The following is a 21,221-nucleotide window of genomic DNA, read 5'->3' as shown; positions in this document are numbered from 1 at the left end:
TGGTCCATTCTGCAGAACACAATGACTTAGAATCTTTCTGTGCAGCAGTCTATACAGGCAAAAGTATTAAAACTCTGTCCCTTTCATGTGCAACTGCTTCTTTTAGTAACGCATAAAGAAATAATTTAAAACAAAAAATGTTTGTGAATAATGAGTGATATTTATATCTGCACCATTTATACTAGGGAAACTGGGCATAACCCAAATACCCTGACTCAAGGGCTCGTTTTGCAAAATATAAGGTAAAAACAATGTAAGCATAGAACTATTACAATACTAACTTTGTGATCTATTTTTATACCTAAATGTGCAGCTGGAATAAAGCTAAGTGGAAAAAGAACCAAGCTAATGTGTACATAAGTATTAAAACTATATACTTTTGCAAAGCTAATTAACAATGGAGATTTATGTAAATAGCTGTGTTAATAAAATAAACTCTTTGTTTTTTTTTCCATAAAATTTTTTCTTAATGTGTAATAAAAGAAGAGTGAAATATGTCATCCCTTAATAAGGCTGAATTCATGAGGCAAGGTCTATAAAAGGCCATTTTTTTCTAAGAACTAATTTTGTAATATTGGTAGCTACCAATATGTGCACATCCGAGCCTGGGATTAGGATGGTTGAGTGGCTCTTTCAACCCTGCTTCTAGGTATAGAGAAGTGAATTCAATCTTTAAATCAGAATTTCTAAGGAAATAACCCAAGCATCTGTGTTTTGAGAGGAAACTCTAAAGAAATTCTGATGAATGGCAATGCTTGAGAATAATTGCAATGACACTTCAACAAATATGTATATATTCTTAGAACTAATGTGCCTGTTCTTCCATGGCTCCTTTAATAAAGTATTTTAACCTATTTTAGCTAATTTGATAAGTAGGAAGTATTATTCCCAGTTGATATATTTTATTGAGCATATTCATTAAAAGGCATTATTAAGGTGCATACTTTTTAAAACAGAAAAATGCTAGCAACAGACTAGAAACCATCTAAATATCCATCATTTTCAGACTGGTCAATAAATAATTGTATTTCCACACAATGGAAAACTATGCTGCTGTTTAAAAAAAAAAATGAAGCAGAACTCTATGTACAAATAGGAAATTTCTCAGAGATACATTGTTAAAGATAAATGTGACCTTACAGAACAGTGTGTTCATTGTGTTGCAATTATGTCCCCCCCCCCCCCCACCTCCCCAATCTTGTATATTCATAGATTATCCCTGGAAGGAGACCTCAGAAACTGGTAACAATAGTTGCCTCTGGCTCCCAGACTTGGTTGATTAAGGTTACAGTGATTAGGTAAAAGGGTAGATTGACTTTTAATTATACACTCTTGCATGTATTAATTCTTAAATAATAAAACATGAACAATTAGGTACAAATGGAATCCCAATCTACCTAGATTTCATCCATTATTAATTATTACCAAATTATCTGGGATGTCAACCCAGATTTAAGTTTGACATTCACTACAAATCTTTTGCAGGCCTCATTCACTTTACTGCTTGGGTTTCCAGGGCTGTTGGTCTTTCCTCCAGTGTTCAGCTCTTAATTGGTTGTTTGTCCTATTTTCTCTATGGGAATGTATCTATTCCTGTATCTTGAAGCATTCTCATTTCAGCTACCTGGGGCTTCCTGGTGTTGTAATCAGGAAGAGAAAGAGGCCTTTGTTCTTTTCCCACTGACCTAAAGAGGTCAGAGAGACACTCACCAAAGCAAATAAACACACCCCAGAGTCCCAGAGCACTCAGCACCATCTTTTCTTATGGGAATTTGTTCAGAATTCTTAGAGATTTGTTTTAGCAACCAGGATTTCTTCTAGCAAGCTTCATGAATCCTAGCAGGTACCACACTTGTGTGCAATGGAACTTCTTTATTGAGCAGTGAAGCATTGAGAATTTGCAATGAATTTGCTGTTAAAGACTCCCTGAGAAAGATTTTAAGAGGGCATTTAAAACACAATTTGAACATAACGTATTTATAAAAAATAGTGGTATATCCAAATGCATAGATTACAACAACCAGAATGAACCCTAATGTAAACTATAGACTCTGGGTGATTATCATGGGTCAATGTGGTTTCCCCAATTATAACAAATGCACTGCTCTGATGTGGGATGTTGATAAAGGCAGGACTATGCATGTGTGGAGGTAGGGAGTGTATGGAAAATTTCTAGATCTTCCTCTCAGTTTTGGTGTGAACCTAAACTGCTTTATAAAAAATAAAATCTTTTAAAAAGAAAGATGGAATCTAGTTAATAAGTTGAGGAACAAAGCTACAGAATTTTTGGTTTTAATACACTATAGAAAAGCTTGAAAAAATAGTGGTATATTGGATTGCCTATATGTAACTCTGTACATAAGTACATAATGTACATAAGCATTTAAATGCATAGTTTTTTTATAATTTCCCTTCTTTGAGACAACATCTCACAGCCTCAGATCATCATGGGATCATCACAACCATAAGGAAACTGTTTTCTTTTCCCATGTAGGATGAAAATCGCTACCACACTATTCATAGCATGTGGTTCTCTGCAACTTCTAGAAAGGTACTTTCTCCCAAGGCAACACTTTCCATTTCTTAATGGTCCTCGTGTTAGAAATTATCTTTTTGTTTTTGTTTTATTTTTTAATGTTAAGTAATGTTCTGTCTTCTGCAATTTCTGTCCTCAGATTCTTATTTCCCTTCTATATAGGGAAAACATGGTATGATCTTTACAGGAAACAGTACATTCCAAATGCGTAACTAAAGAAAGTCTGATAAAATGACTACTTACAAAGATCAAGAACAAGACAAGGATGTCTGTTCTGTATTCAGCATTGTACTGGAGTTCCTACCCAGTGCAATAAAACAAGAAAAAGAAGTAAAAGGCTTTTGGATTGGAAAGGTGGAAATAGAAATCTTATTTCTTTTTTTAATGTTATTTATTTATTTTTAAGGAGGGGGACAGAGAGAGAGAGAGAGAAGGGAGAGAATCCCAATCAGGCTCCACACTATCAATGCAGAGCCTGACGTGGGGCTCGAACCCACACACCATGAGATTGTGGACTGAGCCAAAATCAAGAGTCAGACACTTAACCAACTGAGCCACCCAGGTGCCCCTAGAAATCTTATTTTATAGTGAGGGCGTGCAGGGGTGCCTGGGTGGCTCAGTCAGTTAGACATCTGACTTTGGCTCAGGTCACATGATCTTATGATTTGCGGGTTTAAGCCCCATGTCGGGCTCTGTACTGACAGCTCAGGGCCTGAAGCCTGCTCCAGATTCTGTGTCTCCTCTCTCTCTCTGCCCCTTCCCAATTCATGCTCTCTCTCTCTCTCTCTCTCTCTCTCTCTCTCTCAAAAATAAACATTAAATTAAATATTATAGTGAGGGTGTGCCGATGATGAAATCTTCCAACTTACAGCTTTTGGATGTCTGAAAAGTTCTTTATTCCACTTCTACTTTTGTTTTCAAACAGCAACCCTCAGTTTGTTCTCTACAGTTAAGAGTCTGTTTTATGGTTTCTCTCCTTCTTTTTTCCTCCATATGTTCATTTGCTTTGTTTCTTAAATTCCGCATATGAGTGAGAAATCATATGGTACCTGTCTTTCTCTGACTTATTTTGCTTAGTGTAATAACTCTCTGGTTCCATCCATGTTGTTGCAAATGGCAAGATTTCTTTATTTTTTATGGCTAATATTCCAGTGTACATACATACCAAATCTTCTTTATCCATTTCTCAGTCCATAGCCATTTGGGCTCTTTCCATAATTTGGCTATTGTTGATAGTGCTGCTATAAACATCCGGGGGGGGTGGGGGGTGTGCCTGACCCCTTTGAATCAGTGGCTGCAGTGGTTTGCATTCCCACCAACAGTGTTAAGTCCACCTTTGTTTTTAAAAGATACTTTCTCTTATATAGAATTCTAGGTTGACAGTTATTTTTTTCCCTTTCAGTACCTTAAAGATGTTATTACACTTGTATCGTTTTCAACAAGAAATGTGGAATCTTCATCTTTGTTTCTGTATGACATGTCTGATGTCTTTTCAGTTTTTCTCTTTATCACTGGTTTTGAACAATTTACTATGTGTCTTCACGTGTCTGGTATTTAGGACTTGCCAAGCTTTTTGGACCAGTGGGTTCACAGTTTTCATCAAATTTGAGACGATTTTGGCCATTATTTCTTCAAATATTTTTCTGTCTGCCCCACTTCTCTCTGTCAGGATGTCCAATTAGTATTAAATCGTCTCACAGCTCACTGATACTCCATCATATTTTTTTTAGTTCTCTTTTCTCTCTTTGTTCAATTTTGGGTAGCTGCTATTGCTAGGTCTTCAAATTCATTAATCTTTTCTTCTGTAATATCTAATCAGCTGTTAATCATATCCATTGTATTTTTCATTTCACATATTATACTTTTGATCTTTAAAAGTTTGATATGATCTTTTTTAAATATACAACTTCCATATCTGTACTTAAATTTTTGAACCTATGGAATACCATTTTAATACCTCTATACAATAATTATAAAATCCATGTACTGGGTTGGTTTTGATTTATTTATCTTTTGACAATGGGTTATGATATCCTGCCTTTTTGCATGCCTGGTAATTTTTATTTTATTTTATTTTTAATTTTATTTTTTTAATTTATATCCAAATTAGTTAGCCTATAGTGCAACAATGATTTCAGGAGTAGATTCCTTAATGCCCCTTACCCATTTAGCCCTCCCACAACCCCTCCAGTAACCCTCTGTTCTCCATATTTAAGAGTCTCTTATGTTTTGTCCCCCTCCCTGTTTTTATATTATTTTTGCTTTCCTTCTCTTGTGTTCATCTGTTCTGTGTCTTAAAGTCCTCATATGAGTGAAGTCAGATGATATTTGTCTTTCTCTGACTGACTAATTTCACTCAGCATAATACCCTCTAGTTCCATCTACACAGTTGCAAATGACAAGATTTCATTCTTTTTGATTGCCGAGTAATACTCCATTGTGTGTGTGTGTGTGTGTATATATATATATATATATATATATATATATATATATATATATACCACATCTTCTTTGTCCATTCATCCATCGGTGGACATCTTGGCTCTTTCCATACTTTGGCTATTGTTGATAGTGCTGCTATAATATGGGGGTGCATGTGTCCCTTTGAAACAGCACACCTGTATCCCTTGGATAAATGCCTAGTAGTGCAATTGCTGGGTTGTAGAGTAGTTCCATTTTTAGTTTTTTGAGGAACCTCCATACTGTTTTCCAGAGTGGCTGCACCAGTTTGCATTCCCATCAGCAGTGCAAAAGAGATCCTCTCTCTCTGCATCCTCGCCAACATCTGTTGATACCTGTGTTGTTATGCCTGGTAATTTTTATTGGATTCCAGAAATGGAGAATAATAATGATATGAGAACATACTACACACACACACACACACACACCTATGCAAATTCTCAATGCAATGGGAAACATTCTCTAATTATTAGTCTTTATCAGCCCATTCTCTAGGATACTAGAACATTCTATAATTTAATACTCTTTTCTGCTTTATATATGTTGAGTTTTTAAACAATACAGTATTACTGGTGGTTTCTTTTTTCCAATTGTGTTGAAAGAACTGAGTTATGGTTGATGGAATCCAATGCTGCTTTTTTTTTTTTATGCCTCTTTTTTAAATCAATAAAGGGTAGTGGGTGGAATGGGATTCCAGATTCTCTTCTGTTTGTTGATTGATGAATGACCTGGGTAAGACCAAATGTTTATCCTTTAATAAAATCTGCCTGTTCTTTTTATTGACTCTTAAATGATTTCACATAATTTTTTAAATGCTATTTTTAAAGTTTATTTATTTTGTGAGAGAGAGAGAAAGCACAAGTCGGGGAGGGGCACAGAGAGAGGGAGAGAGAAAGAATCCCAAGCAGGCTCCACACTGTCAATGTGGAGCCTTATGTGGGGCTGGAACCCACAAACCGTGAGATCATGACTTGAGCTGAAGTCAGACACTTGACTGACCAAGCCACCCAGGCACCCCACACACATGTCTTGAAATATTTACTTTCTTATAGAAGCAGGTTGACAACTGATGTTTTCATTCTTCCGTATGGTCACCTGAAATTAGTGAAGAACTTAAAGGACAGTTTCCAATGGATTTAACCTTTCAGCTCTTCAGTTCCTTATGGGTAAAGAGAATAAATAATGAATATTATTTATATATAACATAGTATATAAATAATATAATAATTAATAAATAATAATGAATAAAACTCATCACAAAAATGATGTGAGGATTAAATGAGATAATGCGTGAGAATCTGCCTAGAAAATGCTTGGCATATAGAAAGTCCACCATGGGGGTGCCTGGGTGGCGCAGTCGGTTAAGCGTCCGACTTCATCCAGGTCATGATCTCGCGGTCCGTGAGTTTGAGCCCCGCGTCAGGCTCTGGGCTGATGGCTCGGAGCCTGGAGCCTGTTTCTGATTCTGTGTCTCCCTCTCTCTCTGCCCCTCCCCCGTTCATGCTCTGTCTCTCTCTGTCCCCAAAATAAATAAACGTTGAAAAAAAAATTAAAAAAAAAAAAAAAAAGAAAGTCCACCATGAATGCAAGTTCCTATGAAAGTTTGTCAATGTTTTTTTATTTGTGGTATTTTTGCTATGAATTCTGCTCTAAATAAATCCAATCCAGAAGAATTTTTAGATTGTATGAGAAATATGCCTGAGAAACCTCATATATTTCTGCCTGGTATATCTTTTTTGGTATCACTCTTAGCTTTAGATATGACAGTACCTGCCATTTAGGCCACATGATCTCTGGTGAGCTGACCAGATACTAGCATAGAGCAGTGTTTCTCAAAGTGAAGTCCCCAAACGAGCACCATCAGCAACACTTGGCAATTTGTTTAAAATGAAAAATGTCAGGGACGCCTGGGTGGCGCAGTCGGTTAAGCGTCCGACTTCAGCCAGGTCACGATCTCGCGGTCGGTGAGTTCGAGCCCCGCCTCAGGCTCTGGGCTGATGGCTCAGAGCCTGGAGCCTGTTTCCGATTCTGTGTCTCCCTCTCTCTCTGACCCTCCCCCGTTCATGCTCTGTCTCTCTCTGTCCCCCCAAAAATAAATAAACGTTGAAAAAAAATTTAAAAAAAATGCAAAATGTCAGAGCTCATTCCCAAAATACTGGATCTGAAACTCTAGATACTGAAACTCTAGAGGTGGGACCCAGTAATTTGTGTTTTAACAAGCCCTCTGGGTGATGCTGAAGTTTCAGAATTATTGTTGAAGCAAAAAATGAAGGAAGAAGCCAATGGTTTCCTAATGGCTGGAGCAACTTTAGCAATGTTGCAGTAATTAGAAAGTTTAGGGGTGCCTTGGTGGCTCAGTCAGTTAAGCGTGTGACTTAGGCTCAGGTCATGATCTCACCGCTTGTGAGTTCTAGCCCCGCGTCGGATTCTGTGCTGACAGCTCAGAGACTTGAGCCTGTTTCAGATTCTGTGTCTCCCTCTTTCTCCCTCTACCCTCCCTCCCTTGCTCACGCTCTGTCTCTGTCTCTCTCTCAAAAATAAATAAACATTAGAATAAATTTTTTAAAAAAGTTCAGAAGAAAATGGGCAAGTGTGTGTGTATATGGAGCTGGGCGGGAGGGGGAGCATCAGGGCTGAAAAGGGTAAGATGTAAACTTACAGGGCTGGGAGCCAAAGATATGTCCCTAAAGGGCAAAGGAGAGGATGTGGAATCAAAGGAACAAGACCTAAAGCCCGGGGGATATGTTGTTTGTGTGCGTGCACATGTATCTTTTTGAACATCAAAAAAAAGGGAAGCTCTCCCTTAGTCAGGGATTAGAATAAGGATAAAACTCTGAAATGGCTGTGGACCTTTTTAGGGTAGTCTAGGCAGTACCCCCTAAAAGAATTTTGAAAAATTATGTTCTTCCTAATTCATTTTTAAGTTGACATTTAAATTCTTTTCAGAAAAATGGAAGAGTTGAAAAAGATAATCTCCAGCATATTACAAATAAATCTATCTCATCATTCTCTTAAATTTTACTAATGGTATTTAGATATGAGGGTATCTTGTTACCTCATCCACTTTAAAAGTGTGCAGCAACCTCTTTTTTGACTGTTGAACATTTTATAAGGTCTTTTTCTCCTTGAACTCCTATTTCCATCCCACTTCCTCCACAGATTTTAATCTAACGGAATGTATTTCTATATTCAGAAGTCTTTTATCCACCAGCCTATCATTCTTCAACAAAAATATATACATGTGTGAACTAAAAGTTAAAAAAATTCTTTAAAAATTAATAAATCTCTAAGTGTTGAAAAGTTTCTTTTGCATTGAGCACTGAAACAATTATTGGAAGTGCACAACTGAACAGCCTACATTACCACAGGTTTTAATAATCTTATTAAACCTAAAAAGTAAAAATTTATTGGAATCACACCTCTGAATGAGATTGAGATTCAGTTTATTTTTTTTCATGTTTATGTATGTATTATTTATGTATGTATGTTATGCATGTATGTATTTATTTATTTAGAGCAGAATTCATAGCAAAAATTCCACAAATAGAAACACATTGACAAACTTTGAGGGGAGGGGGGAGAGGCAGAGAGAGAAGGATACAGAGAATCCAAAGCAGGCTCTGTGCTGTCAGCAGAGAGCCCAATGAGGGGCTTGAAGTCACAAACTGGGAGATTATGACCTGAGCTGAACTTGGACACTTAACCGACTGAACCACCCAGGAACTCCAACTGAGATGCAGTTTATAAAATCCTGACTAAAGAAATTGTCCCAAAGTCCCTTTGTTTTTTGCTTTGGAGATTCAACACTTCGCCTATCTCACAATAAATTTTCCACTTAGGTTTCGAATGTCTATCTTCTTACTAAGTGGAAAAATTATTGTGAAATAGGAGGAAAATGAAACTCAGCTGCAGACGGATACTAAGATCAATTTTAGGGAAAAGTTCATATGGAACTTGAGCATTGGGAAATCAATTGTCTTGAAGCTGTCCATGCCCCCATATCTCTCAGAAGATCTTTACATACCTCCAGGGGAATCTCAATTTGAAGACCCCTACGTATGAAAAAGGTGCTGGTGTGGAAGACCTGGGTTTGCTTGAGTTTTGTTTCTGTCACATTAGGTATGGAACCTTGCATAAAGGAGAGGGAATCAACATTTTGTGGGTTTCTACCATGTGCTAAGTACTGACTAGATGCTTCACGTGTTATTCAATCATATAGAAATTGTATGAAGCAGGTGTGACCATCATTAGCCCATTTTCAAATGGGAAAACTGAGGCTCAGGAAGTGAAGAGCCTAGCCTAATGTCATTAAATTAGGTAATAATGAATCCAGGATTCCATCCTAGCTCTCACTCTAAAGATCATGCGGCAGTCATTCTGTAACAATGCTTCCTTGAACAAGTCATTTTCCCACTGTGAGCCTCAGTTCATTCACCTATGAAATAGAAGGAGAATGAACTAGGAAAACTGTAAAGCCACTTCCAGAGTTGACACCCTGTGAGTTTATGTGCTGTGGAGGCCAGGGCAGGAGGTGATAGGGTCTTCCCAGAGGTTCACAGCCCATGGCATTAGAAGACAATATAGAAGGGATCCAGAAATTCATTAGACCTCGTGGTAATTCCAACAAAATCTATGGTAGGTTAAAGTCTAATGAGCTTGACCTGGTGTCCAGCCTGGGCAGAATTAGGTGAGAACTGAATTCAAAGAAAATTATTGGACATCTAATAATTAGACACCAAAGAGGGAACCGAGGGAAAAACAAACAAGAAAATACATGTAACCCTATTTAAATTCAATGAAATCTATCCATAAAAATATATTTCCATTTTTCTTTTTAATATAGTGAGATCTATTGACTACCTATAGGCTTATAAACTGCCTAATTCTAAAGCCAGTTGGAAATCGCAGTGAAATGGTAGTTAACTTCCTATTATATTTTAGAATATGTGGGTTGTATGAATCTCATATGGATTTGTTTCTTTTTTATTTTACATGTATTGTAGAACAGCTTCTCAAAACAGCAGTCTACATTTACTGCTTTGACTTCATTGTTAAAATTTACTCAACTTATTTCTTAACAACTTGCACCCTGGCTCCAATTTCACTGGAATTATTCTTCTCAAGGTTATCAGACTACCTCTTCATTGACAAACTCAGTAACATCTTAAGAATTTCTGTTCTCCAGGAGCTTTCTGCTGGGTTTAATGTGACTGGTTTTACCTTCTTTCTGTAATAATGTCCAGCTTTGGCCAACCCAATGTTAAACTCATCAAGTTTTCCTTAATGCCCTCTCAGCACACCTCTCTCTTTTTCTGGGAGATTCCTCCTCCAGATACCCATTATAGGAGGACGTGTTAAAGGTTTTGTTCTTAGCCATATCTTTTTTCAATCCAGATGATCTTCAGCATTCTTGTCTGGGAAAGCTTCAAGTATCTTCATTGATGACACACAAATCTATATTTCAGCTTTGTGCTCCAAATCTAAAGTACTAAAACAAATTGTTTAACTGCTTTCAGATATCCTCAGGCTTTCAAATTCAACATGTCCCAAAACAAATGCTTCATTATTACCTTTTATTTTTTTTAAGTTTATTTATTTATTTTGAGAGAGAGAGAGAGAGAGAGGCAGAAAGAAAGGGAGAAAAAGAATCCCAAGCAGGCTCCACACTGTCAGTGCAGAGCCCAATGTGGGGCCCAAACTCATGAACCTTGAGATCGTGACCTGAGCGGAAATCAGGAGTTGGCCGCTCAACCAACTGAGCCACCCAGGTGCCCCAAATTCTTCGTTATCATCTTAAAGTCTATTCCTGTATTCCCTAACTCTGATAATGGAACCACAATTATCTCAAGCATCCAGGCTAGAAATCTTACTATCTTTCAGTTTTCCCAGTAAGTTTTTTATATTGTAACTAGGAAAAAAATATATAACAGTCTAAAAAGACTATGTTGTATGCTTACTTCAGAGACAGTGAGGTGGGGAGAAGCTGGGAATTGACTCCTAATTCACAAGCAGTCAGGAGGGAGAGGCATTCATTGAGAAAGTGACCTAGCAGTTACTAAATGAGTGGATTGCAAGTTCTGTTGATCAGGCCTCAAGTGTGTTTCTCTTTTTGTTTCTTCTTTTTTGGCCACACTGTGCTAGTTCTGTACCTTGTGTCTTTTGTCCTAGATTATTATTGTAACAGCCTCCTAAATGTGAGGCCTTGGGCTTGGTTTTCAAACTCTATCTGTACAAGTCAAGACAGGAGAGATTTTATTTATTTATTTATTTTTTAATTTTTTTTTTTAACGTTTATTTATTTTTGAGACAGAGAGAGACAGAGCATGAACAGGGGAGGGTCAGAGAGAGGGAGACACAGAATCCGAAACAGGCTCCAGGCTCCAAGCTGTCAGCACAGAGCCTGACGCGGGGCTCGAACTCACAAATTGCGAGATCATGACCTGAGCCGAAGTCGGCCACTTAACCGACTGAGCCATCCAGGCACCCCAAGGCAGGAGAGATTTTAGCAAGTGGTAGAACATAGCAGGGGGTAGTAGGAGTGGGAAGGAGGGTAGTTATCTGACAATTAGAAATACAAGAGGCAACAATGTGAAGTAGGCCTCAACAAAGTGCCAAATGTGGTCACACTATAAGACCTAAAAGAAGAGAGATCAGACCTCTCTAGTTGGAGGATGACACAAAGTTGGGATATAGCCTTCTGTTATTATAGAAGAACATTAAAAGAAACAGAGACAAAAGGGAATTTGAGAGAGTAATCAGGATAGTGAAGAGTCCCATAGTTATAGCTCATGAGGAATTGTTAACCAACTGGAGATATTTAACTTGGAGAAAATACAAAGGGGATTTTATAGATGTCTTCATGTATGTAAAAGACTATTTTGTGGAAATAACCTAACAATTTTATAAATGTAACTATCTGGAGATGGAATGAATTCATTTCAATGAATATTTATTTTATGCCTACTCTGTGCTAGGCACTGAGGATACCTAATAGGCAAGATAGTCCCTACTCTCTTGAAACTTCAGTTCTAATCTGATAAAGACAATAATTGAATAAACAAATAAATAAGCAAATAATATAATTTCAGAAAGTGATGAGATCAGCTACCCTAGGAGATAATAACATATCTATTGCTAGGAATATGTGAGCCTAGCTTTGATGACTACTTGGCAGGAAGGTTTTTTTTTTTAATTTTTTTTTAATGTTTATTTATTTTTGAGACAGAGAGAGACAGAGCATGAATGGGGGAGGGTCAGAGAGAGGGAGACACAGAATCTGAAACAGGTTCCAGGCTCTGAGCTGTCAGCACAGAGCCTGACGCGGGACTAGAAGTCACGGACTGCGAGATCATGACCTGAGCTGAAGTTGGCCGCTTAACCGACTGAGCCACCCAGGCGCCCCAACTTGGCAGGAAGGTGTTTATTTTTGTTAATGTTTATTTACTTTTGAGAGAGAGGAAGAGCATGAGCAGGGGAGGGGCAGAGAGAGACAGAGACACAGAATCTGAAGCAGGCTCCAGGCTCTGACCTGTCAGCACAGGGCCCGACACGGGGCTCGAACTCACAAACCATGAGATCATGACCTGAGCCAAAGTTGGATGCTCAACCGACTGAGCCACCCAGATGCCCCTTTGGCAGGAAGGTTTTAGAAGAGATTTAGCTATTTGATGGGTTATTGGATTAGATGACCTTAAGGGACCCTTCAACCCCAAGATTTTATGATTCTGCCTTTCTACTATCACCTACCAAATTAGGACTTCCTTGTAAATACCGTAGAGCTTAGAAACCCCAAGCTCCTTGCTATTCCAGGAACAAGCCCTACACTGAGGTTAGTGAGTCAATAGTGACTCAGTGTGAGTATTTACCCATGTGGTTTCTGTGCCTGGAATGTCTTTCTCTCACTTCTCTGCCTCTCAAAACCTCCTTGTTCATTAAGGCTCAATTCAAAGATAAACTTTGAAATCAAGCTTTCTGGAAAGGATTGAAATATGTTGTTCCCTCTCTGGGACCAGTGGCACTTAGCGTGTGGCACTATTAAAGCACTTACTGTATTTTACTTATATTGGAGTTCATAATTGCTCAGGCTGCTTCCCTATTAGCTTTTGATTTTCTTGAGGGCAGAGACTGTTATCTTCCTCCTGCTTTTATAATGCCTCAAGGTGCAAATCTCCTAGTCATTGCTTTGCACCCAGAAGATATTCAACAAGTTAATGACTACAGCACCAGGCAATAAATGTACTCATTATTATCAGGAGCATGTTAGACATGACCATTGCTTGAAGTAGGAAAAAGAATAACCTATTGGTTTATCGAGGAACTCTTTCTCTCCCAGTCTCCACTCTATCCCTCTCTACTTACTAGCTATGTGGCCCTTGGCATGCTGCCTAACATCTTCATGCCTTGGTTTCTTCATCTGTACAATGACAATAACAATAGTATCTACTTCATAAGATTGTTGCAAGGATTAAGCGCGACAATCCATGTCAAGCACCTAGGTCAGTACTCACTATAAATTAACACTCACTATAAATTAACACTCACTATAAATTAGCAATTATTATGATTATGATAAGCATTCCTCCCCTCCAATAGATTTTTGATTTAAATGTATCATTTAAAGGTATGAGAAAACAGAAATCACAAAAGAAGTCTGATGACTGATTTTATATTTGGTCAAGATTCTAACACCCTATCAGGCAAAATTAATTTGAAATATATATATATATAATTTGAAATATACAATTTGAAATACTCTGTTTGTATTGAATTGGAAACTAGTGTAATAGAAAGACTAAATAAGCTACCAGCAAGAATCCCTGTAGGGGATGGGCATTAGAGACAACCTCCCCTTTACAGGTAAAGAAACAGATGATTCAGAAAACTTCAGTGACTTGCCCAAGGTCATACAGCTAAGGTCAGAATGGGGAGACTAACTTGAACCTTCCAAGCCTGCCTGGCTCCTTTGCTGTTCTCCTTTTCCACTGCACCCTGCTGCCTCCCAGTTGTCTGTATGGCTGAGGCCAACACAGATTGGAGATGCTGTTACTCCAAAGCCTTACAGGCCCCAGCTGTTCATTGCTAGCGCTCTATGGGCAGCAAGCCCAATTTCAGGCTGATGGGGCTGAGGCTGCTGATACTCTTCTGGCTTTAGGGAGAACTGACTCACAGTCCTAGACAGGCTGGGGCCTGCAGATGGAGGTTATGCAGGGCTCCATCTGTGAAAGGCTACATGATAAAGACAGAGGATCTGAGGCCTATCTGATGTGCATTTAACCCACGAGAAGTAAGAGAATACTACATAGGTCTAAATCTAGTATGTCCAGGAAGACAAACCCAAGAATGTATCAAGTCACACCCAAAATATCAAGACAAAAGAAACGATTTTCAATCTGTTTGGAGGAAGAAGCAAAAGTCAGGAAGGAATAGCTCTCTTTGAGAGACGAGTGCTCTTTGAGAATTGGTGTAATGTTAATAAAGAATTGAAAGGAGGCAGAGTTACTTTGATCTTGAGCAAAAGAATGGTATTCTCTGTAGAAGTTAGAGAAAACAGAAGAAATTGAAGACCACCTGAGAGGGAGAGGAGGCAGGAGTAAAGCACATTTTGCTGTTTTTTGTGAGTCTTGGGCTTAAAAGAATTATATACCAAATGGATTGGATGCCTAATATTATTAGTACATTATATTTGTATAGACCTTTGCAGTTACAGAGAATTATTATTTCAGTAGTCAACAAATTCAATATTACAAACATTTATTGAGCTTTTGCTTGTGCAAAGTACAACTGCTTTTTCCCAAATTGGATGATGATGACCTCTCAAGTCTTTCCTAAATATAGATCAAGCACACCCTGCTGGAGGGTGCTTTTTATATTTTCTCTAGTATTTAAATAATCACCATGGAGTTAAAAAAATAAAATATCTCTCCATATTTTTACAAATACATAGACTATAGTACTTATTCAGGTTATTAACAATTTCAAATGTAGCCTGAATTAATGAAGTTAATGAACTCTGGGTTATAGAGAGCTCTTGGTGCACCTCTGCCATGTGCCAGGAAAAATGGGAGCCACAGTGGCTCCTGGGTGGCTTAGTTGGTTAAGTGTCTGACTTCAGCTCAGGTCATGATCTCATGGTTCAGTTTGTGAATTCAAGCCCCGCGTTGGGCTCTGTGCTGACAACTCAGAGCCTGGAACCTGCTTCAGATTCTGTGTCTCCATCTCTCTCTGCCCTTCCCCCACTCATGTTGTGTGTGTGTGTGTGTGTGTGTGTGTGTGTGTGTGTGTGTGTGTGTCTGTCTCTCTCTGTGTCTCTCTTTCCCAAAAATAAATAAACATTTAAAAAGATGGGAGCCACAGATGAAATGATGCATCTTCCTGAATATTGGAGGATTTATGTGTGTGCATGTATGTGTGTGTGAGGGGGGAGGGTTTAAAGTGCATATTTGTATCAAAACAAACAACCATTTTTTATTTTGTGGTATAGAGGACAAAGTCTGCTCCTTTGAGCTTTGTTATAGTCACATCCTAGAGATATGTTTTAGGTGCTAAAGTCTGAAAAGTACTAAATCTTAATCTGGACATTTAGACTAATATACTTACTTATAGGCATATTAAAACTTCATTAATTCAGGCTCTGTTTTTTGAAATTAAAAAAAAATTTTTTTTTAACGTTTATTTATTTTTGAGACAGAGAGAGACAGAGCATGAACGGGGGAGGGTCAGAGAGAGAGGGAGACACAGAATCGGAAACAGGCTCCAGGCTCTGAGCTGTCAGCACAGAGCCCGACGCGGGGCTCGAACTCACGGACTGTGAGATCGTGACCTGAGCCGAAGTCGGACGCTTAACCGACTGAGCCACCCAGGCGCCCCTGACATTTTTAATAATCTGAATAAGTACTACCTACCGTCTATGTATATGTACAAATGAGGATATTTATTTTTCTTAAGTTCCATGTGATGATTTAAATACTAAAGAAAATTTATAAAAAAACCACCCTCGGGGCGCCTGGGTGGCGCAGTCGGTTAAGTGTCCGACTTCAGCCAGGTCACGATCTTGCAGTCCGTGAGTTCGAGCCCCGCGTCGGGCTCTGGGCTGATGGCTCAGAGCCTGGAGCCTGTTTCCGATTCTGTGTCTCCCTCTCTCTCTGCCCCTCGCCCGTTCATGCTCTGTCTCTCTCTGTCCCAAAAATAAATAAACGTTGAAAAAAAAAAAACACCCTCAATTTATAAGGAGTAATTTATATTCAAATACTTAATACACAAATTATAGGTATTCTTATCTACTCATCAAAGCAGATGTGGAAAGTTGATCAGTCTCATTTTAAATTGCATTATGTATTTGAACTTTTGCAAAACTTCCTCTCATTTTCTTTAACAATATTTCTTATAATCAAGCCTTTTCCTTCACTTTTTTTGTCTTCCTGCCATTTGTGACAATCAGTAAGGTTTTAAATCACAAACCACCTCCCATTTTCTACTGCATAAACCTTCTAAAGAAGGTGTGGTTTCCTAGCTTCTAGTTGGGCAGGCTGTAACAGGGTCATTGTACTGAGGTTCCCCAATACAGTTACCCTTGGAATGACCTTGTTAGTTTCAATTCAGAGGAAGAACTTGGCAAACAATAATAACCCAATGGGCCATTCCCCAGGGAAACCCTGACATACCTAAAAATGATATTAACCATTTAGTCTGTTTACATAGAAGACAATTGTCACAAATTTCCCTTCCAAAGCCAGTAGAACAAAAATTTACAGATTAACTCCAAACTTTAATGAATTCCTTATTAAGAGGATAGCAAATTCTACATAAAGGTCATTTGCTACAAACACAGTCTGTTGCAAGAGCATTGAGTTTTTAATTCTCATTATTGTTTTATGCATCATTTATCCCATACCACATTGTTCCCCAGGTGCCAGTCCTACTCATCCTGTCCCAGTGCTTAGGACCAAAGGACCAAGTTGTGTGGAGGAATGGAAAGCATGTTATCTTGGCCACAGTGGAAGGCCACTGTGTGTGGCCTTGAAATATCACCCACCCTTTCAGGCCCTTAGGTTCCCAAAGTATGAAATGGAATGATTGGATGAGCATCATCTTTTTGATGACTGTCAGTTCCAACAGTACTTGCTTCTACAATGTGAAGCAGGAAGAGGTGAGATTTAAGAGGTGGTGGCGACTGGTGGGTAAGTGGCTGGGGTAGGTAGTTGAATGAGGACTTTGAATGCAAGACAGAAGAGCTTGAATTTTCTACAACAGACAGGAGGACCAAGTTAGGTTCCTGAGCAGCTGGGTGAAGTGCTGAAAGTGGTGTGGGAGTTAGGTCAGTCTGACTTGTGTGTAGGATGCAGTGGAGTGGATCTGGGGATGTCATGCATACACAATGATAGCAAAGTCAAGACAAATATCTCATTATTTTTGCCTCCCAGAAGGGAAAAGAGTCCACTCTAGTCTTAATGAAAAGAGATAATTAAATAAAAAATAGTCAACCTGGGGAAAAATGCAGGGCTTACCTTCTTGCTATCTCCCAGTAATCATCTTCACCCATGCTCCTACATGAGTGCAGGCCTTCAAAATATCCAAACCGTTTTCACAGGTGCTGTCTCATTTCATCCCCTCAAAACCCGAGTATTTTCTAAAAACAAAAACAATCCAAAGTCAAGGCCAAGAAGTAACTAACCACAGACTCTGTTAGGCATCTTGGCTGCATTAGAATTTCATTATGGGGGCACCCGGGTGGCTCAGTCAGTTGAGCATCCGACTTTGGCTCAGGTCATGATCTCACAGCTTGTGAGTTCGAGCACCATGTCAGGCTCTGTGCTGACAGCTCAGAGCCTGGAGCCTGCTTCGGATTCTGTGTCTCCCTCTCTCTCTGCCCCATCCCCACTCATGCCCTGTCTCTCTCTGTCTTAAAAAAAATAAAATTAAAAAAAAAAAATTATTCCGAGACACAGAATCGGAAACAGGCTCTAGGCTCTGATCCATCAGCCCAGAGCCTGACGCGGGGCTGGAACTCCCGGACCGCGAGATCGTGACCTGGCTGAAGTCGGACGCTTAACCGACTGCGCCACCCAGGCGTCCCCCCCAAAAAATTTAATTAAAAAAAAAAAAGAATTTCATTATGGAAAGGTTCTCTCAGCTGATGGCTACTCAGAACAGTTATTCATGGAGTGGTCCATGAGTAATGAAGTGTGGAAGTCCACCTCCTGGGGTCAGCAGGATGGTAGATGGGATCCCTGACTTCCTAGACATCTTCCTGAGTGTATATTGATTCAGTTATGTCCTCCAACCTCTTGTGAAATGAGAGCCCCTTCCACAGCCAAGTGCTTTTCAGGACTGTTACCTTCTCATTCAAAGATGGAGTGAACATCTATCACACGGGAGCAATCCATAGGCAAGGAAATGGGTTTTAAATTTTTTTTTTTCAACGTTTATTTATTTTTGCAACAGAGAGAGACAGAGCATGAACGGGGGAGGGGCAGAGAGAGAGGGAGACACAGAATCGGAAACAGCCTCCAGGCTCTGAGCCATCAGCCCAGAGCCCGACGCGGGGCTCGAACTCACGGAGCGCGAGATCGTGACCTGGCTGAAGTCGGACACTTAACCGACTGCGCCACCCAGGCGCCCCGGAAATGGGTTTTAAATGACTTGACAATTCCCATTGATAAGTGTGACTACTTAATGTGCTATGTAGGTTGAGAAGGACCTTGAGACTAAATTATCTATTTTATCCATGTTAGCCAGGGTACAGAAATGGAATAAATCATGCCACAGGTACTCACTCATTTTTCGGTGAAGCCTATCCTTAGGCTTTACCACTTGGGGCTTAAAACCCCCACCCAAGGATTCACCTTTACCAAGGTGGTTTCTAATTTGCCAGGTCATTAAGTTAGTGCAATGCCCAGTTACTACTATTTTGCCTTCAGAACAGCCTTCAGCATGTTCCCCATTCACTGTCTAGAAGGCCATCTCTACTACCCTCTGCCTTCAGGGTTATGTGAGGCTCCTTGGTGCCTCAAATATCACAATGGAGTGATATTTCTGGCAAATCATCATTTGGCTGTCAGTAGAGTATGCATCCTCTTCCTAAAGCAAGGTAATCCTAATTTTGGCAGAGAACAAGTTGTTTCTTTAGGGAGCATGATGAGGCCTCTTTCGTAAGTTGTCATTTGGATGCCAATAAGTTATAGTTTCAAAAATAAAGTTCAAGGCAAGGGACCAGTCTTCTAAATGGCTACCTGGCAAGAGCACTTAAGTTTGTCCCCAAATTCACTGGGTTCTGGGTCATTTTCCAAAAGAAAAAAAAAATCCATTTGATTGCTTGATGAGGCTTCAGCCAGTCTCTAAAATTTGCAAGTTTTGGGGTGCCTGGGTGGCTCAGTCAGTTGAGCGTCTGAGTTCGGCTCAGGTCATGATCTCATGGTTCATGAGTTTAGGTCCCGCGTCAGGCTCTGTGCTGGCAGCTCAGCGCCTGGAGCCTGCTTCTGATTCTGTGTCTCCCTCCCCTCAGCTTCTCCCCTGCTCACACTCTGTCTTCTCTCAAAAATAAATAAAGATTAAAAAAAATTAAAAAAAAAAATAAAATTTGCAAGTTTTGACTCATTCACTTTGGAGATAAATTTCAGTATATCTTTGCCCAAATCCTATAGATTACCACTGTCCCTGCAAATGTACAACATCTCAATATGAATTATCTCAATTTAATTTGTTTTTTCTTTATGAGGGAAATTCCAAACTGCCACTCCATTTCCCACTGTATTAGCAAGTAATGTGAATCTAACCTTAGATAGAGGAATACTTACTTCTGTGCCAATTCTTGGCTTCTTGAGTGAGCATCATACTTCAGGTTGCTCCAATAATGTCATGAGTTGTGTCTAAGGTAAACATTAGTATCCCCATATCTTCTTACTGTACTCTTACCTCTAACCTCTGATTTCCTTAGCTTAATTATTTTTTTTTTATCTATTCAAAATTCCTTTGCAACCTTACCTCACCTTCATAATTCTGACTCTACATATAGAGGACTTCTTAATGATAAATATATCATTTTGCAGTCTTTTTAAAATTTTTTTTTAACATTTATTTATTTTTGAGAGACAGAGAGACAGTGTGAGCAGGGGAGGGGCAGAAAGAGAGGGAGACACAGAGTCTGAAGCAGGCTCCAGGCTCTGAGCTGTCTGCACAGAGCCCGATGCAGGACTCAAACTCATGAACCACGAGATCATGACCTGGGCTGACATCAGCTGCTTAACTGACTAAGCCACCCCGGCGCCCTGCAGTCTTTTTTTTTAAATACACACATGCATACACATATTTCCTCATTTTCTTGGTATATGTCACATGCTACCTTGGACCAATAATAATCTCTTATAGTCATCCATTCAACCATGCATTAAATAAATATTTGTTGAGGACCTTCGATATACCGAATCTATATCTTATCCCTTCTAGCCAAATTAAAAATTATTAAGGGTACTGATCATGTCTTGTATTCTTTTTTTGATTCACTTCCATTAAGAATAATACTTTGTAAGGGTGCCTGAGTGGCTCAGATGATTAAGTGTCCGACTTCAGCTCAGGTCAGGATCTCGCAGTAAGTTCGACGCGCATTGGGCTCTGTGCTGACAGCTCAGAGCCTGGAGCCTGCTTCAGATTCTGTATCTCCCTCTCTCTCTCTGCCCCTCCCCAACTCACGCTCTCTCTTTATCTCTCAAAAATAAATAAATGTTAAAAAAAAAAGAATAATACTTTGTGTATAATAGATACTCAGTGTTCACTAATTAAATTCCAATTGTAACCATACTTCAAATCTGGTGGGACCCTATGTATACATCTTTCCTTTTAAAAAATCTCCAATTCATCTATCAGATACCATAAACACTGTCTTGTACTTCAAGTGTATTGGTTTCCAAGGCATCTATTTATTTTTATGTAATTATTAAACACTGGTCACTACAAAACATAAAGGAATAGGCCATTGAGAAAAAAGGCCCATGAAATTCTTTTTTAAAGGAGGTCACCTTATAAACTGCCTGCAGTTCATGAGTTCTCTAGCCTGCTCAGAGCATAACTTCATGTCTTTAGAAAAATATTTTTCTGGGGCACCTGGGTGGCTCAGTTGGTTGAGCGCCGATTTCAACTCAGGTCATGATCTCACGGTGTGTGGGTTCGAGCCCTGCATTGGTGTCTGTGCTGACAGCTCAGAGCCTGGAGCCTGCTTCGGATTCTGTGTCTC

At 39.2% G+C, this 21,221-nt stretch overlaps 1 protein-coding gene across 1 annotated transcript in view; it reads right to left on the bottom strand.

Moving 5' to 3' along the window:
- Positions 1–1,231: 1,231 nt before the first annotated feature.
- Positions 1,232–21,221, bottom strand: part of LOC121036521 (uncharacterized) — a 41,578-nt gene continuing 21,588 nt past the window's right edge. The window contains exons 3-4 of the mRNA XM_040485033.1: positions 17,500–17,621; positions 1,232–1,926 (exon numbers count right to left, since the gene is read on the bottom strand). The gene's annotated coding sequence lies outside the window, so the exon portion shown is untranslated. The remainder of the gene's footprint in view (positions 1,927–17,499; positions 17,622–21,221) is intronic.

This window comes from Herpailurus yagouaroundi, unplaced genomic scaffold (genome assembly GCF_014898765.1).
Source record: "Herpailurus yagouaroundi ecotype Mexico unplaced genomic scaffold, PumYag 162, whole genome shotgun sequence".
NCBI classification, from domain to species: domain Eukaryota; kingdom Metazoa; phylum Chordata; class Mammalia; order Carnivora; family Felidae; genus Herpailurus; species Herpailurus yagouaroundi.
The sequence above is the reverse complement of the archived record's forward strand: the minus strand, read 5'-3'. Positions and strand labels throughout refer to the sequence as shown.